At 37.5% G+C, this 22,500-nt stretch overlaps 7 non-coding genes and 82 pseudogenes across 7 annotated transcripts; all 89 read right to left on the bottom strand.

Moving 5' to 3' along the window:
* Positions 1-103, bottom strand: part of LOC148440813 (5S ribosomal RNA) — a 119-nt pseudogene extending 16 nt beyond the window's left edge.
* Positions 104-453: 350 nt separating this feature from the next.
* On the bottom strand, positions 454-572 carry LOC148440812 (5S ribosomal RNA; annotated as a pseudogene).
* A 116-nt stretch (positions 573-688) lies between these two features.
* On the bottom strand, positions 689-807 carry LOC148440811 (5S ribosomal RNA; annotated as a pseudogene).
* Positions 808-922: 115 nt separating this feature from the next.
* LOC148440810 (5S ribosomal RNA) lies at positions 923-1,041 on the bottom strand (annotated as a pseudogene).
* A 116-nt stretch (positions 1,042-1,157) lies between these two features.
* Positions 1,158-1,276, bottom strand: LOC148440809 (5S ribosomal RNA; annotated as a pseudogene).
* Positions 1,277-1,391: 115 nt separating this feature from the next.
* Positions 1,392-1,510, bottom strand: LOC148440808 (5S ribosomal RNA; annotated as a pseudogene).
* Positions 1,511-1,626: 116 nt separating this feature from the next.
* On the bottom strand, positions 1,627-1,745 carry LOC148440807 (5S ribosomal RNA; annotated as a pseudogene).
* A 116-nt stretch (positions 1,746-1,861) lies between these two features.
* LOC148440806 (5S ribosomal RNA) lies at positions 1,862-1,980 on the bottom strand (annotated as a pseudogene).
* A 116-nt stretch (positions 1,981-2,096) lies between these two features.
* LOC148440805 (5S ribosomal RNA) lies at positions 2,097-2,215 on the bottom strand (annotated as a pseudogene).
* Positions 2,216-2,326: 111 nt separating this feature from the next.
* On the bottom strand, positions 2,327-2,445 carry LOC148440804 (5S ribosomal RNA; annotated as a pseudogene).
* Positions 2,446-2,795: 350 nt separating this feature from the next.
* Positions 2,796-2,914, bottom strand: LOC148440803 (5S ribosomal RNA; annotated as a pseudogene).
* A 116-nt stretch (positions 2,915-3,030) lies between these two features.
* On the bottom strand, positions 3,031-3,149 carry LOC148440802 (5S ribosomal RNA). The gene has a single exon (XR_015875986.1). It is a non-coding gene; the product is annotated as a 5S ribosomal RNA (ribosomal RNA).
* Positions 3,150-3,265: 116 nt separating this feature from the next.
* Positions 3,266-3,384, bottom strand: LOC148440801 (5S ribosomal RNA; annotated as a pseudogene).
* Positions 3,385-3,500: 116 nt separating this feature from the next.
* LOC148440800 (5S ribosomal RNA) lies at positions 3,501-3,619 on the bottom strand (annotated as a pseudogene).
* A 115-nt stretch (positions 3,620-3,734) lies between these two features.
* On the bottom strand, positions 3,735-3,853 carry LOC148440799 (5S ribosomal RNA; annotated as a pseudogene).
* A 116-nt stretch (positions 3,854-3,969) lies between these two features.
* Positions 3,970-4,088, bottom strand: LOC148440798 (5S ribosomal RNA; annotated as a pseudogene).
* Positions 4,089-4,203: 115 nt separating this feature from the next.
* LOC148440797 (5S ribosomal RNA) lies at positions 4,204-4,322 on the bottom strand (annotated as a pseudogene).
* Positions 4,323-4,438: 116 nt separating this feature from the next.
* On the bottom strand, positions 4,439-4,557 carry LOC148440796 (5S ribosomal RNA; annotated as a pseudogene).
* Positions 4,558-4,673: 116 nt separating this feature from the next.
* Positions 4,674-4,792, bottom strand: LOC148440795 (5S ribosomal RNA; annotated as a pseudogene).
* Positions 4,793-4,903: 111 nt separating this feature from the next.
* LOC148440794 (5S ribosomal RNA) lies at positions 4,904-5,022 on the bottom strand (annotated as a pseudogene).
* Positions 5,023-5,372: 350 nt separating this feature from the next.
* On the bottom strand, positions 5,373-5,491 carry LOC148440793 (5S ribosomal RNA; annotated as a pseudogene).
* A 116-nt stretch (positions 5,492-5,607) lies between these two features.
* On the bottom strand, positions 5,608-5,726 carry LOC148440792 (5S ribosomal RNA; annotated as a pseudogene).
* A 111-nt stretch (positions 5,727-5,837) lies between these two features.
* On the bottom strand, positions 5,838-5,956 carry LOC148440791 (5S ribosomal RNA; annotated as a pseudogene).
* A 111-nt stretch (positions 5,957-6,067) lies between these two features.
* On the bottom strand, positions 6,068-6,186 carry LOC148440790 (5S ribosomal RNA; annotated as a pseudogene).
* Positions 6,187-6,302: 116 nt separating this feature from the next.
* On the bottom strand, positions 6,303-6,421 carry LOC148440789 (5S ribosomal RNA; annotated as a pseudogene).
* A 115-nt stretch (positions 6,422-6,536) lies between these two features.
* Positions 6,537-6,655, bottom strand: LOC148440788 (5S ribosomal RNA; annotated as a pseudogene).
* Positions 6,656-6,771: 116 nt separating this feature from the next.
* On the bottom strand, positions 6,772-6,890 carry LOC148440787 (5S ribosomal RNA; annotated as a pseudogene).
* A 111-nt stretch (positions 6,891-7,001) lies between these two features.
* On the bottom strand, positions 7,002-7,120 carry LOC148440786 (5S ribosomal RNA; annotated as a pseudogene).
* A 116-nt stretch (positions 7,121-7,236) lies between these two features.
* LOC148440785 (5S ribosomal RNA) lies at positions 7,237-7,355 on the bottom strand (annotated as a pseudogene).
* Positions 7,356-7,470: 115 nt separating this feature from the next.
* LOC148440784 (5S ribosomal RNA) lies at positions 7,471-7,589 on the bottom strand (annotated as a pseudogene).
* A 116-nt stretch (positions 7,590-7,705) lies between these two features.
* Positions 7,706-7,824, bottom strand: LOC148440783 (5S ribosomal RNA; annotated as a pseudogene).
* Positions 7,825-7,939: 115 nt separating this feature from the next.
* Positions 7,940-8,058, bottom strand: LOC148440782 (5S ribosomal RNA). Its single transcript, XR_015875985.1, has one exon. It is a non-coding gene; the product is annotated as a 5S ribosomal RNA (ribosomal RNA).
* A 116-nt stretch (positions 8,059-8,174) lies between these two features.
* Positions 8,175-8,293, bottom strand: LOC148440781 (5S ribosomal RNA; annotated as a pseudogene).
* A 116-nt stretch (positions 8,294-8,409) lies between these two features.
* Positions 8,410-8,528, bottom strand: LOC148440780 (5S ribosomal RNA; annotated as a pseudogene).
* Positions 8,529-8,644: 116 nt separating this feature from the next.
* LOC148440779 (5S ribosomal RNA) lies at positions 8,645-8,763 on the bottom strand (annotated as a pseudogene).
* Positions 8,764-8,879: 116 nt separating this feature from the next.
* Positions 8,880-8,998, bottom strand: LOC148440778 (5S ribosomal RNA; annotated as a pseudogene).
* A 117-nt stretch (positions 8,999-9,115) lies between these two features.
* On the bottom strand, positions 9,116-9,234 carry LOC148440777 (5S ribosomal RNA; annotated as a pseudogene).
* A 116-nt stretch (positions 9,235-9,350) lies between these two features.
* Positions 9,351-9,469, bottom strand: LOC148440776 (5S ribosomal RNA; annotated as a pseudogene).
* A 116-nt stretch (positions 9,470-9,585) lies between these two features.
* Positions 9,586-9,704, bottom strand: LOC148440775 (5S ribosomal RNA; annotated as a pseudogene).
* Positions 9,705-10,055: 351 nt separating this feature from the next.
* On the bottom strand, positions 10,056-10,174 carry LOC148440774 (5S ribosomal RNA; annotated as a pseudogene).
* Positions 10,175-10,290: 116 nt separating this feature from the next.
* Positions 10,291-10,409, bottom strand: LOC148440773 (5S ribosomal RNA; annotated as a pseudogene).
* Positions 10,410-10,525: 116 nt separating this feature from the next.
* On the bottom strand, positions 10,526-10,644 carry LOC148440772 (5S ribosomal RNA; annotated as a pseudogene).
* Positions 10,645-10,760: 116 nt separating this feature from the next.
* Positions 10,761-10,879, bottom strand: LOC148440771 (5S ribosomal RNA). Its single transcript, XR_015876127.1, has one exon. It is a non-coding gene; the product is annotated as a 5S ribosomal RNA (ribosomal RNA).
* A 114-nt stretch (positions 10,880-10,993) lies between these two features.
* On the bottom strand, positions 10,994-11,112 carry LOC148440770 (5S ribosomal RNA; annotated as a pseudogene).
* Positions 11,113-11,228: 116 nt separating this feature from the next.
* On the bottom strand, positions 11,229-11,347 carry LOC148440769 (5S ribosomal RNA; annotated as a pseudogene).
* Positions 11,348-11,458: 111 nt separating this feature from the next.
* LOC148440768 (5S ribosomal RNA) lies at positions 11,459-11,577 on the bottom strand (annotated as a pseudogene).
* Positions 11,578-11,693: 116 nt separating this feature from the next.
* On the bottom strand, positions 11,694-11,812 carry LOC148440767 (5S ribosomal RNA; annotated as a pseudogene).
* Positions 11,813-11,927: 115 nt separating this feature from the next.
* Positions 11,928-12,046, bottom strand: LOC148440766 (5S ribosomal RNA; annotated as a pseudogene).
* A 122-nt stretch (positions 12,047-12,168) lies between these two features.
* LOC148440765 (5S ribosomal RNA) lies at positions 12,169-12,287 on the bottom strand. Its single transcript, XR_015876155.1, has one exon. It is a non-coding gene; the product is annotated as a 5S ribosomal RNA (ribosomal RNA).
* A 116-nt stretch (positions 12,288-12,403) lies between these two features.
* On the bottom strand, positions 12,404-12,522 carry LOC148440764 (5S ribosomal RNA; annotated as a pseudogene).
* Positions 12,523-12,633: 111 nt separating this feature from the next.
* LOC148440763 (5S ribosomal RNA) lies at positions 12,634-12,752 on the bottom strand (annotated as a pseudogene).
* A 116-nt stretch (positions 12,753-12,868) lies between these two features.
* LOC148440762 (5S ribosomal RNA) lies at positions 12,869-12,987 on the bottom strand (annotated as a pseudogene).
* A 115-nt stretch (positions 12,988-13,102) lies between these two features.
* On the bottom strand, positions 13,103-13,221 carry LOC148440761 (5S ribosomal RNA; annotated as a pseudogene).
* Positions 13,222-13,337: 116 nt separating this feature from the next.
* Positions 13,338-13,456, bottom strand: LOC148440760 (5S ribosomal RNA; annotated as a pseudogene).
* Positions 13,457-13,571: 115 nt separating this feature from the next.
* On the bottom strand, positions 13,572-13,690 carry LOC148440759 (5S ribosomal RNA). Its single transcript, XR_015875984.1, has one exon. It is a non-coding gene; the product is annotated as a 5S ribosomal RNA (ribosomal RNA).
* A 116-nt stretch (positions 13,691-13,806) lies between these two features.
* Positions 13,807-13,925, bottom strand: LOC148440758 (5S ribosomal RNA; annotated as a pseudogene).
* Positions 13,926-14,041: 116 nt separating this feature from the next.
* Positions 14,042-14,160, bottom strand: LOC148440757 (5S ribosomal RNA; annotated as a pseudogene).
* A 116-nt stretch (positions 14,161-14,276) lies between these two features.
* On the bottom strand, positions 14,277-14,395 carry LOC148440756 (5S ribosomal RNA; annotated as a pseudogene).
* A 116-nt stretch (positions 14,396-14,511) lies between these two features.
* LOC148440755 (5S ribosomal RNA) lies at positions 14,512-14,630 on the bottom strand (annotated as a pseudogene).
* A 117-nt stretch (positions 14,631-14,747) lies between these two features.
* On the bottom strand, positions 14,748-14,866 carry LOC148440754 (5S ribosomal RNA; annotated as a pseudogene).
* Positions 14,867-14,982: 116 nt separating this feature from the next.
* On the bottom strand, positions 14,983-15,101 carry LOC148440753 (5S ribosomal RNA; annotated as a pseudogene).
* A 117-nt stretch (positions 15,102-15,218) lies between these two features.
* LOC148440752 (5S ribosomal RNA) lies at positions 15,219-15,337 on the bottom strand (annotated as a pseudogene).
* A 116-nt stretch (positions 15,338-15,453) lies between these two features.
* On the bottom strand, positions 15,454-15,572 carry LOC148440751 (5S ribosomal RNA; annotated as a pseudogene).
* A 116-nt stretch (positions 15,573-15,688) lies between these two features.
* LOC148440750 (5S ribosomal RNA) lies at positions 15,689-15,807 on the bottom strand (annotated as a pseudogene).
* A 351-nt stretch (positions 15,808-16,158) lies between these two features.
* LOC148440749 (5S ribosomal RNA) lies at positions 16,159-16,277 on the bottom strand (annotated as a pseudogene).
* A 116-nt stretch (positions 16,278-16,393) lies between these two features.
* Positions 16,394-16,512, bottom strand: LOC148440748 (5S ribosomal RNA; annotated as a pseudogene).
* A 116-nt stretch (positions 16,513-16,628) lies between these two features.
* On the bottom strand, positions 16,629-16,747 carry LOC148440747 (5S ribosomal RNA; annotated as a pseudogene).
* A 116-nt stretch (positions 16,748-16,863) lies between these two features.
* On the bottom strand, positions 16,864-16,982 carry LOC148440746 (5S ribosomal RNA). Its single transcript, XR_015876126.1, has one exon. It is a non-coding gene; the product is annotated as a 5S ribosomal RNA (ribosomal RNA).
* A 114-nt stretch (positions 16,983-17,096) lies between these two features.
* On the bottom strand, positions 17,097-17,215 carry LOC148440745 (5S ribosomal RNA; annotated as a pseudogene).
* Positions 17,216-17,331: 116 nt separating this feature from the next.
* Positions 17,332-17,450, bottom strand: LOC148440744 (5S ribosomal RNA; annotated as a pseudogene).
* A 111-nt stretch (positions 17,451-17,561) lies between these two features.
* Positions 17,562-17,680, bottom strand: LOC148440743 (5S ribosomal RNA; annotated as a pseudogene).
* A 116-nt stretch (positions 17,681-17,796) lies between these two features.
* On the bottom strand, positions 17,797-17,915 carry LOC148440742 (5S ribosomal RNA; annotated as a pseudogene).
* Positions 17,916-18,030: 115 nt separating this feature from the next.
* LOC148440741 (5S ribosomal RNA) lies at positions 18,031-18,149 on the bottom strand (annotated as a pseudogene).
* Positions 18,150-18,271: 122 nt separating this feature from the next.
* Positions 18,272-18,390, bottom strand: LOC148440740 (5S ribosomal RNA; annotated as a pseudogene).
* Positions 18,391-18,506: 116 nt separating this feature from the next.
* On the bottom strand, positions 18,507-18,625 carry LOC148440739 (5S ribosomal RNA; annotated as a pseudogene).
* A 115-nt stretch (positions 18,626-18,740) lies between these two features.
* LOC148440738 (5S ribosomal RNA) lies at positions 18,741-18,859 on the bottom strand (annotated as a pseudogene).
* Positions 18,860-18,975: 116 nt separating this feature from the next.
* LOC148440737 (5S ribosomal RNA) lies at positions 18,976-19,094 on the bottom strand (annotated as a pseudogene).
* A 117-nt stretch (positions 19,095-19,211) lies between these two features.
* LOC148440736 (5S ribosomal RNA) lies at positions 19,212-19,330 on the bottom strand (annotated as a pseudogene).
* Positions 19,331-19,446: 116 nt separating this feature from the next.
* Positions 19,447-19,565, bottom strand: LOC148440735 (5S ribosomal RNA; annotated as a pseudogene).
* A 116-nt stretch (positions 19,566-19,681) lies between these two features.
* On the bottom strand, positions 19,682-19,800 carry LOC148440734 (5S ribosomal RNA; annotated as a pseudogene).
* Positions 19,801-20,151: 351 nt separating this feature from the next.
* Positions 20,152-20,270, bottom strand: LOC148440733 (5S ribosomal RNA). The gene has a single exon (XR_015876139.1). It is a non-coding gene; the product is annotated as a 5S ribosomal RNA (ribosomal RNA).
* A 115-nt stretch (positions 20,271-20,385) lies between these two features.
* On the bottom strand, positions 20,386-20,504 carry LOC148440732 (5S ribosomal RNA; annotated as a pseudogene).
* A 117-nt stretch (positions 20,505-20,621) lies between these two features.
* Positions 20,622-20,740, bottom strand: LOC148440731 (5S ribosomal RNA; annotated as a pseudogene).
* Positions 20,741-21,091: 351 nt separating this feature from the next.
* LOC148440730 (5S ribosomal RNA) lies at positions 21,092-21,210 on the bottom strand (annotated as a pseudogene).
* A 116-nt stretch (positions 21,211-21,326) lies between these two features.
* On the bottom strand, positions 21,327-21,445 carry LOC148440729 (5S ribosomal RNA; annotated as a pseudogene).
* A 116-nt stretch (positions 21,446-21,561) lies between these two features.
* Positions 21,562-21,680, bottom strand: LOC148440728 (5S ribosomal RNA; annotated as a pseudogene).
* Positions 21,681-21,795: 115 nt separating this feature from the next.
* Positions 21,796-21,914, bottom strand: LOC148440727 (5S ribosomal RNA; annotated as a pseudogene).
* A 116-nt stretch (positions 21,915-22,030) lies between these two features.
* Positions 22,031-22,149, bottom strand: LOC148440726 (5S ribosomal RNA; annotated as a pseudogene).
* Positions 22,150-22,265: 116 nt separating this feature from the next.
* On the bottom strand, positions 22,266-22,384 carry LOC148440725 (5S ribosomal RNA; annotated as a pseudogene).
* Positions 22,385-22,500: the final 116 nt, after the last annotated feature.

The following is a 22,500-nucleotide window of genomic DNA, read 5'->3' as shown; positions in this document are numbered from 1 at the left end:
GATTCCTAGGTGGTCTCCTATCCAAGTACTAAACAGGTCCAACACTGCATAGCTTCCAAGATCAGACGAGATTGGGCATGTCCAGTGTGGTTTGGCTGTAGGTGCTCAAAAACATTAACTTTAGACCTCTATTACTTCTTAACTCAAGTAAATTCATTGATAAGTTGAAAAAATTAAATGTAAAATGTAATAGAAAAGAATGTTATGGCAGTATAAAATTACCTACTGCAGCTGGTTTTCCCAGGTGGTCTCCCATCCAAGAACTGACCATGCCCAACACTGCATAGCTACCAAGATAAGACGAGATGAGGCATGTCCAGTGTGGATTGGCTGTAGGTGCTCAAAAGTATTAACTTTAGACCTCTTTTACTTCTTAACTCAAGTAAATTCAATGATAAGTTGAAAAATTAAATGTAAAATGTAATAGAAAAGAATGTTATGGCAGCATAAAATTACCTACCGCTCCTGGTATTCCCAGGTGGTCTCCCATCCAAGTACTAACCAGGCCCAACACTGCATAGCTTCCAAGGTCAGACAAGATTGGGCATGTCCAGTGTGGTTTGGCTGTAGGTGCTCAAAAACATTAACTTTAGACCTCTATTACTTCTTAACTCAAGTAAATTCATTGATAAGTTGAAAAAATTAAATTTAAAATGTAATAGAAAAGAATGTTATGGCAGTATAAAATTACCTACAGGACCTGGGATTCCTAGGTGGTCTCCTATCCAAGTATTAAACAGGTCCAACACTGCATAGCTTCCAAGTTCAGACGAGATTGGGCATGTCCAGTGTGGTTTGGCTGTAGGTGCTCAAAAACATTAACTTTAGACCTCTTTTACTTCTAAACTCAAGTAAATTCAATGATAAGTTGAAAAATGAAATGTAAAATGTAATAGAAAAGAATGTTATGGGAGTATAAAATTACCTACAGCACCTGGTATTTCCAGGTGTTCTCCCATCCAAGTACTAACCAGGCCCAACACTGCATAACTTCCAAGATCAGACGAGATTGGGCATGTCCAGTGTGGTTTGGCTGTAGGTGCCCAAAAGCATTAAATTTATACCGCTATTACTTCTTAACTCAAGTAAATTCAATGATAAGTTGAAAAAATTAAATGTAAAATGTAATAGAAAAGAAAGTTATGGCAGTATAAAATTACCTACAGCACCTGGTATTACCAGGAGGTCTCCCATCCAAGTACTAACCAGGCCCAACACTGCATAGCTTCCAAGATCAGACGAGATTGGGCATGTCCAGTGTGGTTTGGCTGTAGGTGCTCAAAAACATTAACTTTAGACCTCTTTTACTTCTTAGCTCAAGTAAATTCAATGATAAGTTGTAAAATTAAATGTAAAATATAATAGAAAAGAATGTTATGGCAGTATAAAATTACCTACAGCTCCTGGTATTCCCAGGTGGTCTCCCATCAAAGTACTAACCAGGCCCAACACTGCATAGCTTCCAAGATCATACAAGATTGGGCATGTCCAGTGTGGTTTGGCTGTAGGTGCTCAAAAACATTAACTTTAGACCTCTTTTACTTCTTAACTCAAGTAAATTCAATGATAAGTTGAAAAAATTAAATGTAAAATGTTCTAGAAAAGAATGTTATGGCAGTATAAAATTACCTACAGCACCTGGTATTCCCAGGTGGTCTCCCATCCAAGTACAAACCAGGCCAAACACTGCATAGCTTCCAAGATCAGACGAGATTGGGCATGTCCACTGTGGTTTGACTGTAGGTGCTCAAAAACATTAACTTTAGACATCTTTTACTTCTTAACTCAAGTAAATTCATTGATAAGTTGAAAAAATTAAATGTAAAATTTAATAGAAAAGAATGTTATGGCAGTATAAAATTACCTACAGCACCTGATATTCCCAGGTGGTCAACCATTCAAGTACTAACCAGGCCCAACACTGCATAACTTCCAAGATCAGACGAGATTGGGCATGTCCAGTGTGGTTTGGCTATAGCCGCTCAAAAACATTAAATTTAGACCTCTTTTACTTCTTAACTCAAGTAAATTAATTTATAAGTTGAAAAAATGTAATGTAAAATGTAATAGAAAAGAATGTTATGGCTATATAAAATTACCTACAGCACCAGGGATTCCTAGGTGGTCTCCCATCCAAGTACTATCCAGGCCCAACACTGCATAGCTTCCAATATCAGACGAGATTGGGCATGTCAAGTGTGGCTTGGCTGTAGGTGCTCAAAGACATTAACTTTAGACCTCTTTTACTTCTTTACTCAAGTAAATTCATTGATAAGTTGAAAAAATTAAATGTAAAATGTAATAGACTGTTATGGCAGTATAAAATTACCTACAGAACCTCGGATTCCTAGGTAGTCTCCCATCCAAGTACAAACCAGTCCCAACACTGCATAGCTTCCAAGATCAGACGAGATTGGGCATGTCCAGTGTGGTTTGGCTGTAGGTGCTCAAAAACATTAACTTTAGACCTCTATTACTTCTTAACTCAAGTAAATTCATTGATAAGTTGAAAAAATTAAATGTAAAATGTAATAGAAAAGAATGTTATGGCAGTATAAAATTACCTACTGCAGCTGGTTTTCCCAGGTGGTCTCACATCCAAGTACTGACCATGCCCAACACTGCATAGCTACCAAGATCAGACGAGATTGGGCAAGTCCAGTGTGGATTGGCTGTAGGTGCTCAAAAGTATTAACTTTAGACCTCTTTTACTTCTTAACTCAAGTAAATTCAATGATAAGTTGAAAAAATTAAATTTAAAATGTAATAGAAAAGAAGTTATGGCAGTATAAAATTACCTACAGCACCTGGGATTCCTAGGTGGTCTCCTATCCAAGTACTAAACAGGTCCAACACTGCATAGCTTCCAAGATCAGACGAGATTGAGCATGTCCAGTGTGGTTTGGCTGTAGGTGCTCAAAAACATTAACTTTAGACCTCTTTTACTTCTTAACTCAAGTAAATTCATTGATAAGTTGAAAAAATTAAATGTAAAATGTAATAGAAAAGAAAGTTATGGCTGCATAAAATTACCTACAGCACCTGGTATTCCCAGGTGGTCTCCCATCCAAGTACTAACCAGGCCCAACACTGCATAGCTTCCAAGATCAGACGAGATTGGGCATGTCCAGTGTGGTTTGGCTGTAGGTGCTCAAAAACATTAACTTTAGACCTCTATTACTTCTTAACTCAAGTAAATTCATTGATAAGTTGAAAAAATTAAATGTAAAATGTAATAGAAAAGAATGTTATGGCAGTATAAAATTAACTACAGCACCTGGTATTCCCAGGTGGTCTCCCATCCAAGTACTAACCAGGCCCAACACTGCATAGTTTCCAAGATCAGACGAGATTGGGCATGTCCAGTGTGGTTTGGCTGTAGGTGCCCAAAAGCATTAAATTTATACCGCTATTACTTCTTAACTCAAGTAAATTTATTGATAAGTTGAAAAAATTAAATGTAAAATGTAATAGAAAAGAATGTTATGGCAGTATAAAATTACCTACAGCACCTAGTATTCCCAGGTGGTCTCCCATCCAAGTACTAACCAGGCCCAACACTGTATAGCTTCCAAGATCAGACGAGATTGGGCATGTCCAGTGTGGTTTGGCTGTAGGTGCGCAAAAACATTAACTTTAGACCTCTTTTACTTCTTAACTCAAGTAAATCCAATGATAAGTTGTAAAATTAAATGTAAAATATAATAGAAAAGAATGTTATGGCAGTATAAAATTACCTACAGCTCCTGGTATTCCCAGGTGGTCTCCCATCCAAGTACTAACCAGGCCCAACACTGCATAGCTTCCAAGATCAGACAAGATTGGGCATGTCCAGTGTGGTGTGGCTGTAGGTGCGCAAAAGCATTAACTTTAGACCTCTATTACTTCTTAACTCAAGTAAATTCATTGATAAGTTGAAAAAATTAAATGTAAAATGTAATAGAAAAGAATGTTATGGCAGTATAAAATTACCTACAGCACCTGGTATTCCCAGGTGGTCTCCCATCCAAGTACTAACCAGGCCCAACACTGCATAGCTTCCAAGATCAGATGAGATTGGGCATGTCCAGTGTTGTTTGGCTGTAGGTGCTCAAAAACATTAACTTTAGACCTCTTTTACTTCTTAAATCAAGTAAATTCAATGATAAGTTGTAAAATTAAAAGTAAAAAATAATTGAAAAGAATGTTATGGCAGCATAAAATTACCTACAGCTCCTGGTATTCCCAGGTGGTCTCCCATCCAAGTACTAACCAGGCCCAACACTGCATAGCTTCCAAGATCAGACGAGATTGGGCATGTCCACTGTGGTTTGGCTGTAGGTGTGCAAAAGCATTAACTTTAGACCTCTATTACTTCGTAACTCAAGTAAATTCATTGATAAGTTGAAAAAATTAAATGTAAAATGTAATAGAAAAGAATGTTATGGCAGTATAAAATCACCTACAGCACCTGGTATTCCCAGGTGGTCTCCCATCCAAGTACCAACCAGGCCCAACACTGCATAGCTTCCAAGATCAGATGAGATTGGGCATGTCCAGTGTGGTTTGGCTGTAGGTGCTCAAAAACATTAACTTTAGACATCTTTTACTTCTTTACTCAAGTAAATTCATTGATAAGTTGAAAAAATTAAATGTAAAATGTAATAGAAAAGAATGTTATGGCTATATAAAATTACCTACAGCACCAGGTATTCCTAGGTGGTCTCCCATCCAAGTACTATCCAGGCCCAACACTGCATAGCTTCCAATATCAGACGAGATTGGGCATGTCCAGTGTGGTTTGGCTGTAGGTGCTCAAAGACATTAACTTTAGACCTCTTTTACTTCTTTACTCAAGTAAATTCATTGATAAGTTGAAAAAATTAAATGTAAAATGTAATAGACTGTTATGGCAGTATAAAATTACCTACAGCACCTGGGATTCCTAGGTGGTCTCCCATCCAAGTACTAACCAGGCCCAACACTGCATAGCTTCCAAGATCAGACGAGATTGGGCATGTCCACTGTGGTTTGGCTGTAGGTGCTCAAAAACATTAACTTTAGACCTCTTTTACTTCTTTACTCAAGTAATTTCATTGATAAGTTGAAAAAATTAAATGTAAAATGTAATAGAAAAGAATGTTATGGCAGTATAAAATTACCTACAGAACCTGGGATTCCTAGGTAGTCTCCCATCCAAGTACAAACCAGTCTCAACACTGCATAGCTTCCAAGATCAGACGAGATTGGGCATGTCCAGTGTGGTTTGGTTGTAGGTGCTAAAAGCCTTAACTTTAGACCTCTTTTACTTCTTAACTCAAGTAAATTCATTGATAAGTTGAAAAAATTATATGTAAAATGTAATAGAAAAGACTGTTATGGCAGTATAAAATTACCTACAGCACCTGGGATTCCTAGGTGGTCTCCCATCCAAGTACTAACCAGGTCCAACACTGCATAGCTTCCAAAATCAGACGAGATTGGGCATGTCCAGTGTGGTTTGGCTGTAGGTGCTCAAAAACATTAACTTTAGACCTCTTTTACTTCTTAACTCAAGTAAATTCATTGATAAGTTGAAAATATTATATGTAAAATGTAATAGAAAAGAATGTTATGGCTGCATAAAATTACCTACAGCACCTGGTATTCCTAGGTGGTCTCCCATCCAAGTACTATCCAGGCCCAACACTGCATAGCTTCCAATATCAGACGAGATTGGGCATGTCCAGTGTGGTTTGGCTGTAGATGCTCAAAGACATTAACTTTAGACCTCTTTTACTTCTTTACTCAAGTAAATTCATTGATAAGTTGAAAAAATTAAATGTAAAATGTAATAGACTGTTATGGCAGTATAAAATTACCTACAGCACCTGGGATTCCTAGGTGGTCTCCCATCCAAGTACTAACCAGGCCCAACACTGCATAGCTTCCAAGATCAGACGAGATTGGGCATGTCCACTGTGGTTTGGCTGTAGGTGCTCAAAGACATTAACTTTAGACCTCTTTTACTTCTTTACTCAAGTAAATTCATTGATAAGTTGAAAAAATTAAATGTAAAATGTAATAGACTGTTATGGCAGTATAAAATTACCTACAGCACCTGGGATTCCTAGGTGGTCTCCCATCCAAGTACTAACCAGGCCCAATACTGCATAGCTTCCAAGATCAGACGAGATTGGGCATGTCCACTGTGGTTTGGCTGTAGGTGCTCAAAAACATTAACTTTAGACCTCTTTTACTTCTTTACTCAAGTAAATTCATTGATAAGTTGAAAAAATTAAATGTAAAATGTAATAGAAAAGAATGTTATGGCAGTATAAAATTACCTACAGAACCTGGGATTCCTAGGTAGTCTCCCATCCAAGTACAAACCAGTCTCAACACTGCATAGCTTCCAAGATCAGACGAGATTGGGCATGTCCAGTGTGGTTTGGCTGTAGGTGCTAAAATCCTTAACTTTAGACCTCTTTTACTTCTTAACTCAAGTAAATTCATTGATAAGTTGAAAAAATTATATGTAAAATGTAATAGAAAAGACTGTTATGGCAGTATAAAATTACCTACAGCACCTGGGATTCCTAGGTGGTCTCCCATCCAAGTACTAAACAGGTCCAACACTGCATAGCTTCCAAAATCAGACGAGATTGGGCATGTCCAGTGTGGTTTGGCTGTAGGTGCTCAAAAACATTAACTTTAGACCTCTTTTACTTCTTAACTCAAGTAAATTCATTGATAAGTTGAAAAAATTATATGTAAAATGTAATAGAAAAGAATGTTATGGCTGCATAAAATTACCTACAGCACCTGGTATTCCTAGGTGGTCTCCCATCCAAGTACTATCCAGGCCCAACACTGCATAGCTTCCAATATCAGACGAGATTGGGCATGTCCAGTGTGGTTTGGCTGTAGATGCTCAAAGACATTAACTTTAGACCTCTTTTACTTCTTTACTCAAGTAAATTCATTGATAAGTTGAAAAAATTAAATGTAAAATGTAATAGACTGTTATGGCAGTATAAAATTACCTACAGCACCTGGGATTCCTAGGTGGTCTCCCATCCAAGTACTAACCAGGCCCAACACTGCATAGCTTCCAAGATCAGACGAGATTGGGCATGTCCACTGTGGTTTGGCTGTAGGTGCTCAAGAACATTAACTTTAGACCTCTTTTACTTCTTTACTCAAGTAAATTCATTGATAAGTTGAAAAAATTAAATGTAAAATGTAATAGAAAAGAATGTTATGGCAGTATAAAATTACCTACAGAACCTGGGATTCCAAGGTAGTCTCCCATCCAAGTACAAACCAGTCCCAACACTGCATAGCTTCCAAGATCAGACGAGATTGGGCATGTCCAGTGTGGTTTGGCTGTAGGTGCTAAAAGCCTTAACTTTAGACCTCTTTTACTTCTTATCTCAAGTAAATTCATTGATAAGTTGAAAAAATTATATGTAAAATGTAATAGAAAAGAATGTTATGGCTGCATAAAATTACCTACAGCACCTCGTATTCACAGGTGGTTTCCCATCCAAGTACTAACCAGGCCCAACACTGCATAGCTTCCAAGATCAGACGAGATTGGGCATGTCCAGTGTGGTTTGGCTGTAGGTGCTCAAAAACATTAACTTTAGACCTCTATTACTTCTTAACTCAAGTAAATTCATTGATAAGTTGAAAAAATTAAATTTAAAATGTAATAGAAAAGAATGTTATGGCACTATAAAATTACCTACAGCACCTGGTAATCCCAGGTGGTCTCCCATCCAAGTACTAACCAGGCCCAACACTGCATAGCTATCAAGTTCAGACGAGATTGGGCATGTCCAGTGTGGTATGGCTGTAGGTGCTAAAAAACATAAACTTTAGACCTCTTTTACTTCTTAACTCAAGTAAATTCAATGATAAGTTGAAAAATGAAATGTAAAATGTAATAGAAAAGAATGTTATGGCAGTATAAAATTACCTACAGCACCTGGTATTCCCAGGTGGTCTCCCATCCAAGTACTAACCAGGCCCAACACTGCATAGCTTCCAAGATCAGACGAGATTGGGCATGTCCAGTGTGGTTTGGCTGTAGGTGCTCAAAAACATTAACTTTAGACATCTTTTACTTCTTAACTCAATTAAATTCATTGATAAGTTGAAAAAATGAAATGTAAAATGTAATAGAAAAGAATGTTTTGGTTGTCTAAAATTACCTACAGCACCTGGTATTCCCAGGTGGTCTCCCATCCAAGTACAAACGAGGCCCAACACTGCATAGCTTCCAAGATCAGACAAGATTGGGCATGTCCAGTGTGGTTTGGCTGTAGGTGCTCAAAAGCATTAAATTTAGACCTCTATTACTTCTTAACTCAAGTAAATTCATTGATAAGTTGAAAAAATTAAATTTAAAATGTAATAGAAAAGAATGTTATGGTAGTATAAAATTACCTACAGCTCCTGGTATTCCCAGGTGGTCTCCCATCCAAGTACTAACCAGGCCCAACACTGCATAGCTTCCAAGATCAGACGAGATTGGGGATGTCCACTGTGGTTTGGCTGTAGGTGCTCAAAAGCGTTAAATTTAGACCGCTTTTACTTCTTAACACAAGTAAATTCATTGATAAGTTGAAAAAATTAAATGTAAAATGTAATAGAAAAGAATGTTATGGCAGTATAAAATTACCTACAGCACCTGAGATTCCTAGGTAGTCTCCCATCCAAGTACTAACCAGGCCCAACACTGCTTAGCTTCCCAGATCAGACGAGATTGGGCATGTCCAGTGTGGTTTGGCTGTAGGTGCTCAAAAACATTAACTTTAGACCTCTATTACTTCTTAACTCAAGTAAATTCATTGATAAGTTGAAAAAATGAAATGTAAAATGTAATAGAAAAGAATGTTATGGCAGTATAAAATTACCTACAGCACCTGGGATTCCTAGGTGGTCTCCTATCCAAGTACTAACCAGGTCCAACACTGCATAGCTTCCAAGATCAGACGAGATTGGGCATGTCCAGTGTGGTTTGGCTGTAGGTGCTCAAAAAACATTAACTTTAGACCTCTTTTACTTCTTAACTCAAGTAAATTCATTGATAAGTTGAAAAAATTAAATGTAAAATGTAATAGAAAAGAATGTTATGGCTGCATAAAATTACCTACAGCACCTGGTATTCCCAGGTGGTCTCCCATCCAAGTACTAACCAGGCACAACACTGCATAGCTTCCAAGATCAGACGAGATTGGGCATGTCCAGTGTGGTTTGGCAGTAGGTGCTCAAAAACATTAACTTTAGACCTCTATTACTTCTTAACTCAAGTAAATTCATTGATAAGTTGAAAAATTTAAATGTAAAATGTAATAGAAAAGAATGTTCTGGCAGTATAAAATTACCTACAGCTCCTGGTATTCCCAGGTGGTCTCCCATCCAAGTACTAACCAGGCCCAACACTGCATAGCTTCCAAGATCAGAAGAGATTGTGCATGTCCACTGTGGTTTGGCTGTAGGTGCTCAAAAGCATTAAATTTAGACCGCTTTTACTTCTTAACACAAGTAAATTCATTGATAAGTTGAAAAAATTAAATGTACAATGTAATAGAAAAGAATGTTATGGCAGTTTAAAATTACCTACAGCACCTGGGATTCCTAGGTAGTCTCCCATCCAAGTAGTAACCAGTCCCAACACTGCATAGCTTCCAAGATCAGACGAAATTGGGCATGTCCAGTGTGGTTTGGCTGTAGGTGCTCAAAAACAATAACTTTAGACGTGTATTACTTCTTAACTCAAGTAAATTCATTGATAAGTTGAAAAAATTAAATGTAAAATGTAATAGAAAAGAATGTTATGGCAGTATAAAATTACCTACTGCACCTGGTTTTCCCAGGTGGTCTCCCATCCAAGTTCTGACCTTACCCAACACTGCATAACTACCAAGACAAGACGAGATTGGGCATGTCCAGTGTGGATTGGCTGTAGGTGCTCAGAAGTATTAACTTTAGACCTCTTTTACTTCTTAACTCAAGTAAATTCATTGATAAGTTGAAAAAATTATATGTAAAATGTAATAGAAAAGAATGTTATGGCAGTATAAAATTACCTACAGCACCTGGTATGCCCAGGTGGTCTCCCATCCAAGTACTAACCAGTCCCAACACTGCATAGCTTCCAAGATCAGACGAGATTGGGCATGTCCACTGTGGTTTGGCTGTAGGTGCTCAAAAGCATTAAATTTAGACCACTTTTACTTCTTAACTCAAGTAAATGCATTGATAAATTGAAAAAATTATATGTAAAATGTAATAGAAAAGAATGTTATGGCAGTATAAAATTACCTACAGCACCTGGTATGCCCAGGTGGTCTCCCATCCAAGTACTAACCAGTCCCAACACTGCATAGTTTCCAAGATCAGACGAGATTGGGCATGTCCAGTGTGGTTTGGCTGTAGGTGCCCAAAAGCATTAAATTTATACCGCTATTACTTCTTAACTCAATTAAATTCATTGATAAGTTGAAAAAATTAAATGTAAAATGTAATAGAAAAGAATGTTATGGCAGTATAAAATTACCTACAGCACCTGGTATTCCCAGGTGGTCTCCCATCCAAGTACTAACCAGTCCCAACACTGCATAGTTTCCAAGATCAGACGAGATTGGGCATGTCCAGTGTGGTTTGGCTGTAGGTGCCCAAAAGCATTAAATTTATACCGCTATTACTTCTTAACTCAAGTAAATTCATTGATAAGTTGAAAAAATTAAATGTAAAATGTAATAGAAAAGAATGTTATGGCAGTATAAAATTACCTACAGCACCTGGTATTCCCAGGTGGTCTCCCATCCAAGTACTAACCAGGCCCAACACTGCATAGCTTCCAAGATCAGACGAGATTGGGCATGTCCAGTGTGGTTTGACTGTAGGTGCTCAAAAACATTAACTTTAGACCTCTTTTACTTCTTAACTCAAGTAAATTCAATGATAAGTTGTAAAATTAAATGTAAAATATAATAGAAAGAATGTTATGGCAGTATAAAATTACCTACAGCTCCTGGTATTCCCAGGTGGTCTCCCATCCAAGTACTAACCAGGCCCAACACTGCATAGCTTCCAAGATCAGACGAGATTGGGCATGTCCAGTGTGGTTTGGCTGTAGGTGCTCAAAAACATTAACTTTAGACCTCTTTTACTTCTTAACTCAAGTATATTCATTGATAAGTTGAAAAAATTAAATGTAAAATGTTCTAGAAAAGAATGTTATGGCAGTATAAAATTACCTACAGCACCTTGTATTCACAGGTGGTCTCCCATCCAAGTACAAACCAGGCCAAACACTGCATAGCTTCCAAGATCAGACGAGATTGGGCATGTCCAGTGTGGTTTGACTGTAGGTGCTCAAAAACATTAACTTTAGACATCTTTTACTTCTTTACTCAAGTAAATTCATTGATAAGTTGAAAAAATTAAATGTAAAATGTAATAGACTGTTATGGCAGTATAAAATTACCTACAGCACCTGGGATTCCTAGGTGGTCTCCCATCCAAGTACTAACCAGGCCCAACACTGCATAGCTTCCAAGATCAGACGAGATTGGGCATGTCCACTGTGGTTTGGCTGTAGGTGCTCAAAAACATTAACTTTAGACCTCTTTTACTTCTTTACTCAAGTAAATTCATTGATAAGTTGAAAAAATTAAATGTAAAATGTAATAGAAAAGAATGTTCTGGCAGTATAAAATTACCTACAGAACCTGGGATTCCTAGGTAGTCTCCCATCTAAGTACAAACCAGTCCCAACACTGCATAGCTTCCAAGATCAGACGAGATTGGGCATGTCCAGTGTGGTTTGGCTGTAGGTTCTAAAAGTCTTAACTTTAGACCTCTTTTACTTCTTTACTCAAGTAAATTCATTGATAAGTTGAAAAAATTATATGTAAAATGTAATAGAAAAGAGTGTTATGGCAGTATAAAATTACCTACAGCACCTGGGATTCCTAGGTGGTCTCCCATCCAAGTACTAACCAGGTCCAACACTGCATAGCTTCCAAAATCAGACGAGATTGGGCATGTCCAGTGTGGTTTGGCTGTAGGTGCTCATAAACATTAACTTTAACTTTAGACCTCTTTTACTTCTTAACTCAAGTAAATTCATTGATAAGTTGAAAAAATTAAATGTAAAATGTAATAGAAAAGAATGTTATGGCTGCATAAAATTACCTACAGCACCTGGTATTCCCAGGTGGTCTCCCATCCAAGTACTAACCAGGCCCAACACTGCATAGCTTCCAAGATCAGAAGAGATTGGGCATGTCCAGTGTGGTTTGGCTGTAGGTGCTCAAAAACATTAACTTTAGACCTCTTTTACTTCTTAACTCAAGTAAATTCATTGATAAGTTGAAAATATTATATGTAAAATGTAATAGAAAAGAATGTTATGGCTGCATAAAATTACCTACAGCACCTGGTATTCCTAGGTGGTCTCCCATCCAAGTACTATCCAGGCCCAACACTGCATAGCTTCCAATATCAGACGAGATTGGGCATGTCCAGTGTGGTTTGGCTGTAGATGCTCAAAGACATTAACTTTAGACCTCTTTTACTTCTTTACTCAAGTAAATTCATTGATAAGTTGAAAAAATTAAATGTAAAATGTAATAGACTGTTATGGCAGTATAAAATTACCTACAGCACCTGGGATTCCTAGGTGGTCTCCCATCCAAGTACTAACCAGGCCCAACACTGCATAGCTTCCAAGATCAGACGAGATTGGGCATGTCCACTGTGGTTTGGCTGTAGGTGCTCAAGAACATTAACTTTAGACCTCTTTTACTTCTTTACTCAAGTAAATTCATTGATAAGTTGAAAAAATTAAATGTAAAATGTAATAGAAAAGAATGTTATGGCAGTATAAAATTACCTACAGAACCTGGGATTCCAAGGTAGTCTCCCATCCAAGTACAAACCAGTCCCAACACTGCATAGCTTCCAAGATCAGACGAGATTGGGCATGTCCAGTGTGGTTTGGCTGTAGTTGCTAAAAGCCTTAACTTTAGACCTCTTTTACTTCTTAACTCAAGTAAATTCATTGATAAGTTGAAAAAATTATATGTAAAATGTAATAGAAAAGAATGTTATGGCTGCATAAAATTACCTACAGCACCTCGTATTCACAGGTGGTTTCCCATCCAAGTACTAACCAGGCCCAACACTGCATAGCTTCCAAGATCAGACGAGATTGGGCATGTCCAGTGTGGTTTGGCTGTAGGTGCTCAAAAACATTAACTTTAGACCTCTATTACTTCTTAACTCAAGTAAATTCATTGATAAGTTGAAAAAATTAAATTTAAAATGTAATAGAAAAGAATGTTATGGCACTATAAAATTACCTACAGCACCTGGTAATCCCAGGTGGTCTCCCATCCAAGTACTAACCAGGCCCAACACTGCATAGCTATCAAGTTCAGACGAGATTGGGCATGTCCAGTGTGGTTTGGCTGTAGGTGCTAAAAAACATAAACTTTAGACCTCTTTTACTTCTTAACTCAAGTAAATTCAATGATAAGTTGAAAAATGAAATGTAAAATGTAATAGAAAAGAATGTTATGGCAGTATAAAATTACCTACAGCACCTGGTATTCCCAGGTGGTCTCCCATCCAAGTACTAACCAGGCCCAACACTGCATAGCTTCCAAGATCAGACGAGATTGGGCATGTCCAGTGTGGTTTGGCTGTAGGTGCTCAAAAACATTAACTTTAGACCTCTTTTACTTCTTAACTCAATTAAATTCATTGATAAGTTGAAAAAATGAAATGTAAAATGTAATAGAAAAGAATGTTTTGGTTGTCTAAAATTACCTACAGCACCTGGTATTCCCAGGTGGTCTCCCATCCAAGTACAAACGAGGCCCAACACTGCATAGCTTCCAAGATCAGACAAGATTGGGCATGTCCAGTGTGGTTTGGCTGTAGGTGCTCAAAAGCATTAAATTTAGACCTCTATTACTTCTTAACTCAAGTAAATTCATTGATAAGTTGAAAAAATTAAATTTAAAATGTAATAGAAAAGAATGTTATGGTAGTATAAAATTACCTACAGCTCCTGGTATTCCCAGGTGGTCTCCCATCCAAGTACTAACCAGGCCCAACACTGCATAGCTTCCAAGATCAGACGAGATTGGGGATGTCCACTGTGGTTTGGCTGTAGGTGCTCAAAAGCGTTAAATTTAGACCGCTTTTACTTCTTAACACAAGTAAATTCATTGATAAGTTGAAAAAATTAAATGTAAAATGTAATAGAAAAGAATGTTATGGCAGTATAAAATTACCTACAGCACCTGAGATTCCTAGGTAGTCTCCCATCCAAGTACTAACCAGGCCCAACACTGCTTAGCTTCCCAGATCAGACGAGATTGGGCATGTCCAGTGTGGTTTGGCTGTAGGTGCTCAAAAACATTAACTTTAGACCTCTATTACTTCTTAACTCAAGTAAATTCATTGATAAGTTGAAAAAATGAAATGTAAAATGTAATAGAAAAGAATGTTATGGCAGTATAAAATTACCTACAGCACCTGGGATTCCTAGGTGGTCTACTATCCAAGTACTAACCAGGTCCAACACTGCATAGCTTCCAAGATCAGACGAGATTGGGCATGTCCAGTGTGGTTTGGCTGTAGGTGCTCAAAAAACATTAACTTTAGACCGCTTTTACTTCTTAACACAAGTAAATTCATTGATAAGTTGAAAAAATTAAATGTAAAATGTAATAGAAAAGAATGTTATGGCAGTATAAAATTACCTACAGCACCTGAGATTCCTAGGTAGTCTCCCATCCAAGTACTAACCAGGCCCAACACTGCTTAGCTTCCCAGATCAGACGAGATTGGGCATGTCCAGTGTGGTTTGGCTGTAGGTGCTCAAAAACATTAACTTTAGACCTCTATTACTTCTTAACTCAAGTAAATTCATTGATAAGTTGAAAAAATGAAATGTAAAATGTAATAGAAAAGAATGTTATGGCAGTATAAAATTACCTACAGCACCTGGGATTCCTAGGTGGTCTCCTATCCAAGTACTAACCAGGTCCAACACTGCATAGCTTCCAAGATCAGACGAGATTGGGCATGTCCAGTGTGGTTTGGCTGTAGGTGCTCAAAAAACATTAACTTTAGACCTCTTTTACTTCTTAACTCAAGTAAATTCATTGATAAGTTGAAAAAATTAAATGTAAAATGTAATAGAAAAGAATGTTATGGCTGCATAAAATTACCTACAGCACCTGGTATTCCCAGGTGGTCTCCCATCCTAGTACTAACCAGGCACAACACTGCATAGCTTCCAAGATCAGACGAGATTGGGCATGTCCAGTGTGGTTTGGCAGTAGGTGCTCAAAAACATTAACTTTAGACCTCTATTACTTCTTAACTCAAGTAAATTCATTGATAAGTTGAAAAATTTAAATGTAAAATGTAATAGAAAAGAATGTTCTGGCAGTATAAAATTACCTACAGCTCCTGGTATTCCCAGGTGGTCTCCCATCCAAGTACTAACCAGGCCCAACACTGCATAGCTTCCAAGATCAGAAGAGATTGTGCATGTCCACTGTGGTTTGGCTGTAGGTGCTCAAAAGCATTAAATTTAGACCGCTTTTACTTCTTAACACAAGTAAATTCATTGATAAGTTGAAAAAATTAAATGTACAATGTAATAGAAAAGAATGTTATGGCAGTTTAAAATTACCTACAGCACCTGGGATTCCTAGGTAGTCTCCCATCCAAGTAGTAACCAGTCCCAACACTGCATAGCTTCCAAGATCAGACGAAATTGGGCATGTCCAGTGTGGTTTGGCTGTAGGTGCTCAAAAACAATAACTTTAGACGTGTATTACTTCTTAACTCAAGTAAATTCATTGATAAGTTGAAAAAATTAAATGTAAAATGTAATAGAAAAGAATGTTATGGCAGTATAAAATTACCTACTGCACCTGGTTTTCCCAGGTGGTCTCCCATCCAAGTTCTGACCTTACCCAACACTGCATAACTACCAAGACAAGACGAGATTGGGCATGTCCAGTGTGGATTGGCTGTAGGTGCTCAGAAGTATTAACTTTAGACCTCTTTTACTTCTTAACTCAAGTAAATTCATTGATAAGTTGAAAAAATTATATGTAAAATGTAATAGAAAAGAATGTTATGGCAGTATAAAATTACCTACAGCACCTGGTATGCCCAGGTGGTCTCCCATCCAAGTACTAACCAGTCCCAACACTGCATAGCTTCCAAGATCAGACGAGATTGGGCATGTCCACTGTGGTTTGGCTGTAGGTGCTCAAAAGCATTAAATTTAGACCGCTTTTACTTCTTAACTCAAATAAATGCATTGATAAATTGAAAAAATTATATGTAAAATGTAATAGAAAAGAATGTTATGGCAGTATAAAATTACCTACAGCACCTGGTATGCCCAGGTGGTCTCCCATCCAAGTACTAACCAGTCCCAACACTGCATAGTTTCCAAGATCAGACGAGATTGGGCATGTCCAGTGTGGTTTGGCTGTAGGTGCCCAAAAGCATTAAATTTATACCGCTATTACTTCTTAACTCAAGTAAATTCATTGATAAGTTGAAAAAATTAAATGTAAAATGTAATAGAAAAGAATGTTATGGCAGTATAAAATTACCTACAGCACCTGGTATTCCCAGGTGGTCTCCCATCCAAGTACTAACCAGTCCCAACACTGCATAGTTTCCAAGATCAGACGAGATTGGGCATGTCCAGTGTGGTTTGGCTGTAGGTGCCCAAAAGCATTAAATTTATACCGCTATTACTTCTTAACTCAAGTAAATTCATTGATAAGTTGAAAAAATTAAATGTAAAATGTAATAGAAAAGAATGTTATGGCAGTATAAAATTACCTACAGCACCTGGTATTCCCAGGTGGTCTCCCATCCAAGTACTAACCAGGCCCAACACTGCATAGCTTCCAAGATCAGACGAGATTGGGCATGTCCAGTGTGGTTTGACTGTAGGTGCTCAAAAACATTAACTTTAGACCTCTTTTACTTCTTAACTCAAGTAAATTCAATGATAAGTTGTAAAATTAAATGTAAAATATAATAGAAAGAATGTTATGGCAGTATAAAATTACCTACAGCTCCTGGTATTCCCAGGTGGTCTCCCATCCAAGTACTAACCAGGCCCAACACTGCATAGCTTCCAAGATCAGACGAGATTGGGCATGTCCAGTGTGGTTTGGCTGTAGGTGCTCAAAAACATTAACTATAGACCTCTTTTACTTCTTAACTCAAGTATATTCATTGATAAGTTGAAAAAATTAAATGTAAAATGTTCTAGAAAAGAATGTTATGGCAGTATAAAATTACCTACAGCACCTTGTATTCACAGGTGGTCTCCCATCCAAGTACAAACCAGGCCAAACACTGCATAGCTTCCAAGATCAGACGAGATTGGGCATGTCCAGTGTGGTTTGACTGTAGGTGCTCAAAAACATTAACTTTAGACATCTTTTACTTCTTTACTCAAGTAAATTCATTGATAAGTTGAAAAAATTAAATGTAAAATGTAATAGACTGTTATGGCAGTATAAAATTACCTACAGCACCTGGGATTCCTAGGTGGTCTCCCATCCAAGTACTAACCAGGCCCAACACTGCATAGCTTCCAAGATCAGACGAGATTGGGCATGTCCACTGTGGTTTGGCTGTAGGTGCTCAAAAACATTAACTTTAGACCTCTTTTACTTCTTTACTCAAGTAATTTCATTGATAAGTTGAAAAAATTAAATGTAAAATGTAATAGAAAAGAATGTTCTGGCAGTATAAAATTACCTACAGAACCTGGGATTCCTAGGTAGTCTCCCATCTAAGTACAAACCAGTCCCAACACTGCATAGCTTCCAAGATCAGACGAGATTGGGCATGTCCAGTGTGGTTTGGCTGTAGGTTCTAAAAGTCTTAACTTTAGACCTCTTTTACTTCTTTACTCAAGTAAATTCATTGATAAGTTGAAAAAATTATATGTAAAATGTAATAGAAAAGAGTGTTATGGCAGTATAAAATTACCTACAGCACCTGGGATTCCTAGGTGGTCTCCCATCCAAGTACTAACCAGGTCCAACACTGCATAGCTTCCAAAATCAGACGAGATTGGGCATGTCCAGTGTGGTTTGGCTGTAGGTGCTCATAAACATTAACTTTAACTTTAGACCTCTTTTACTTCTTAACTCAAGTAAATTCATTGATAAGTTGAAAAAATTAAATGTAAAATGTAATAGAAAAGAATGTTATGGCTGCATAAAATTACCTACAGCACCTGGTATTCCCAGGTGGTCTCCCATCCAAGTACTAACCAGGCCCAACACTGCATAGCTTCCAAGATCAGAAGAGATTGGGCATGTCCAGTGTGGTTTGCCTGTAGGTGCTCAAAAACATTAACTTTAGACCTCTATTACTTCTTAACTCAAGTAAATTCATTGATAAGTTGAAAAAATTAAATTTAAAATGTAATAGAAAAGAATGTTATGGCACTATAAAATTACCTACAGCACCGGGTAATCCCAGGTGGTCTCCCATCCAAGTACTAACCAGGCCCAACACTGCATAGCTTCCAAGATCAGACGAGATTGGGCATGTCCAGTGTGGTTTGGCTGTAGGTGCTCAAAAGTATTAACTTTAGACCTCTTTTACTTCTTAACTCAAGTAAATTCAATGATAAGTTGAAAAATGAAATGTAAAATGTTATAGAAAAGAATGTTATGGCAGTATAAAATTACCTACAGCTCCTGGTATTCCCAGGTGGTCTCCCATCCAAGTACTAACCAGGCCCAACACTGCATAGCTTCCAAGATCAGACGAGATTGGGCATGTCCAGCGTGTTTTGGCTGTAGGTGCTCAAAAACATTAACTTTAGACCTCTATTACTTCTTAACTCAAGTAAATTCATTGATAAGTTGAAAAAATGAAATGTAAAATGTAATAGAAAAGAATGTTATGGCAGTATAAAATTACCTACAGCACCTGGGATTCCTAGGTGGTCTCCTATCCAAGTACTAACCAGGTCCAACACTGCATAGCTTCCAAGATCAGACGAGATTGGGCATGTCCAGTGTGGTTTGGCTGTAGGTGCTCAAAAACATTAACTTTAGACCTCTTTTACTTCTTAACTCAAGTAAATTCATTGATAAGTTGAAAAAATGAAATGTAAAATGTAATAGAAAAGAATGATTTTGGCTGTCTAAAATTACCTACAGCACCTGGTATTCCCAGGTGGTCTCCCATCCAAGTACTAACCAGGCACAACACTGCATAGCTTCCAAGATCAGACGAGATTGGGCATGTCCAGTGTGGTTTGGCAGTAGGTGCTCAAAAACATTAACTTTAGACCTCTAATACTTCTTAACTCAAGTAAATTCATTGATAAGTTGAAAAATTGACATGTAAAATGTAATATAAAAGAATGTTCTGGCAGTATAAAATTACGTACAGCTCCTGGTATTCCCAGGTGGTCTCCCATCCAAGTACTAACCAGGCCCAACACTGCATAGCTTCCAAGATCAGACGAGATTGGGCATGTCCACTGTGGTTTGGCTGTAGGTGCTCAAAAGCATTCAATTTAGACCGCTTTTACTTCTTAACACAAGTAAATTCATTGATAAGTTGAAAAAATTAAATGTAAAATGTAATAGAAAAGAATGTTATGGCAGTTTAAAATTACCTACAGCACCTGGGATTCCTAGGTAGTCTCCCATCCAAGTAGTAACCAGTCCCAACACTGCATAGCTTCCAAGATCAGACGAGATTGGGCATGTCCAGTGTGGTTTGGCTGTAGGTGCTCAAAAACATTAACTTTAGACCTGTATTACTTCTTAACTCAAGTAAATTCATTGATAAGTTGAAAAAATTAAATGTAAAATGTAATAGAAAAGAATGTTATGGCAGTATAAAATTACCTACTGCACCTGGTTTTCCCAGGTGGTCTCCCATCCAAGTTCTGACCTTACCCAACACTGCATAACTACCAAGATAAGACGAGATTGGGCATGTCCAGTGTGGATTGGCTGTAGGTGCTCAGAAGTATTAACTTTAGACCTCTATTACTTCTTAACTCAAGGAAATTCATTGATAAGTTGAAAAAATCAAATGTAAAATGTAATAGAAAAGACTGTTATGGCAGTATAAAATTACCTACAGCACCTGGTATTCCCAGGTGGTTTCCCATCCAAGTACTAACCAGGCCCAACACTGCATAGCTTCCAAGATCAGACGAGATTGGGCATGTCCAGTGTGGTTTGGCTGTAGGTGCTCAAAAACATTAACTTTAGACCTCTTTTACTTCTTAACTCAAGTAAATTCAATGATAAGTTGAAAAATGAAATGTAAAATGTAATAGAAAAGAATGTTATGGCAGTATAAAATTACCTACAGCATCTGGTTTTCCCAGGTGGTCTCCCATCTAAGTACTAACCAGGCCCAACACTGCATAGCTTCCAAGATCAGACGAGATTGGGCATGTCCAGTGTGGTTTGGCTGTAGGTGCTCAAAAACATTAACTTTAGACCTCTTTTACTTCTTAACTCAAGTAAATTCATTGATAAGTTGAAAAAATCAAATGTAAAATGTAATAAAAAAGAATGATTTTGGCTGTCTAAAATTACCTACAGCTCCTGGTATTCCCAGGTGGTCTCCCATCCAAGTACAAACCAGGCCCAACACTGCATAGCTTCCAAGATCAGACGAGATTGGGCATGTCCAGTGTGGTTTGACTGTAGATGCTCAAAATCATTAACTTTAGACCTGTATTACTTCTTAACTCAAGTAAATTCATTGATAAGTTGAAAAAATTAAATGTAAAATGTAATAGAAAAGAATGTTATGGCAGTATAAAATTACCTACTGCACCTGCTTTTCCCAGGTGGTCTCCCATCCAAGTTCTGACCATACCCAACACTGCATAGCTACCAAGATAAGACGAGATTGGGCATGTCCAGTGTGGATTGGCTGTAGGTGCTCAAAAGTATTAACTTTAGACCTCTATTACTTCTTAACTCAAGGAAATTCATTGATAAGTTGAAAAAATTAAATGTAAAATGTAATAGAAAAGAATGTTCTGGCAGTATAAAATTACCTACAGCTCCTGGTATTCCCAGGTGGTCTCCCATCCAAGTACTAACCAGGCCCAACACTGCATAACTTCCAAGATCAGACGAGATTGGGCATGTCCATTGTGGTTTGGCTGTAGGTGCTCAAAAGCATTAAATTTAGACCGCTTTTATTTCTTAACTCAAGTAAATTCAATATTAAGTTGAAAAAATTAAATGTAAAATGTAATAGAAAAGAATGTTATGGCAGTATAAAATTACCTACAGCACCTGGTATTCCCAGGTGGTCTCCCATCCAAATACTAACCAGGCCCAACACTGCATAGCTTCCAAGATCAGACGAGATTGGGCATGTCCACTGTGGTTTGGCTGTAGGTGCTCAAAAGCATTAAATTTAGACCGCTTTTACTTCTTAACACAAGTAAATTCATTGATAAGTTGAAAAAATTAAATGTAAAATGTAATACAAAAGAATGTTATGGCAGTATAAAATTACCTACTGCACCTGGTTTTCCCAGGTGGTCTCCCATCCAAGTACTGACCATGCCCAACACTGCATAGTTTCCAAGATCAGACGAGATTGGGCATGTCCAGTGTGGATTGGCTGTAGGTGCTCAAAGGTATTAACTTTAGACCTCTTTTACTTCATAACTCAAGTAAATTCAATGATAAGTTGAAAAATTAAATGTAAAATGTAATAGAAAAGAATGTTATGGCAGTATAAAATTACCTACAGCTCCTGGTATTCCCAGGTGGTCTCCCATCCAAGTACTAACCAGGCCCAACACTGCATAGCTTCCAAAATCAGACGAGATTGGGCATGTCCAGTGTGGTTTGGCTGTAGGTGCTCAAAAACATTAACTTTAAACCTCTTTCACTTCTTAACTCAAGTAAATTCATTGATAAGTTGAAAAAATTAAATGTAAAATGTAATAGAAAAGAATGTTAAGGCTGCATAAAATTACCTACAGCACCTGGTATTCCCAGGTGGTCTCCCATCCAAGTACTAACCAGGCACAACACTGCATAGCTTCCAAGATCAGATGAGATTGGGCATGTCCAGTGTGGTTTGGCAGTAGGTGCTCAAAAACACTAACTTTAGACCTCTATTACTTCTTAACTCAAGTAAATTCATTGATTAGTTGAAAAATTTAAATGTAAAATGTAATAGAAAAGAATGTTCTGGCAGTATAAAATTACCTACAGCTCCTGGTATTCCCAGGTTGTCTCCCATCCAAGTACTAACCAGGCCCAACACTGCCTAGCTTCCAAGATCAGACGAGATTGGGCATGTCCAGTGTGGTTTGGCTGTAGATGCTCAAAAGCATTAAATTTAGACAGCTTTTACTTCTTAACTCAAGTAAATTCATAGATAAGTTGAAAAAATTAATTGTAAAATGTAATAGAAAAGACTGTTATGGCAGTATAAAAT

Source organism: Taudactylus pleione, unplaced genomic scaffold, assembly GCF_031769625.1.
Source record: "Taudactylus pleione unplaced genomic scaffold, aTauple2 ptg001666l, whole genome shotgun sequence".
Taxonomy (NCBI): Eukaryota; Metazoa; Chordata; class Amphibia; order Anura; family Myobatrachidae; genus Taudactylus; species Taudactylus pleione.
Note: the sequence above shows the minus strand (reverse complement) of the source record. Positions and strands in the feature narration are given on the sequence as shown.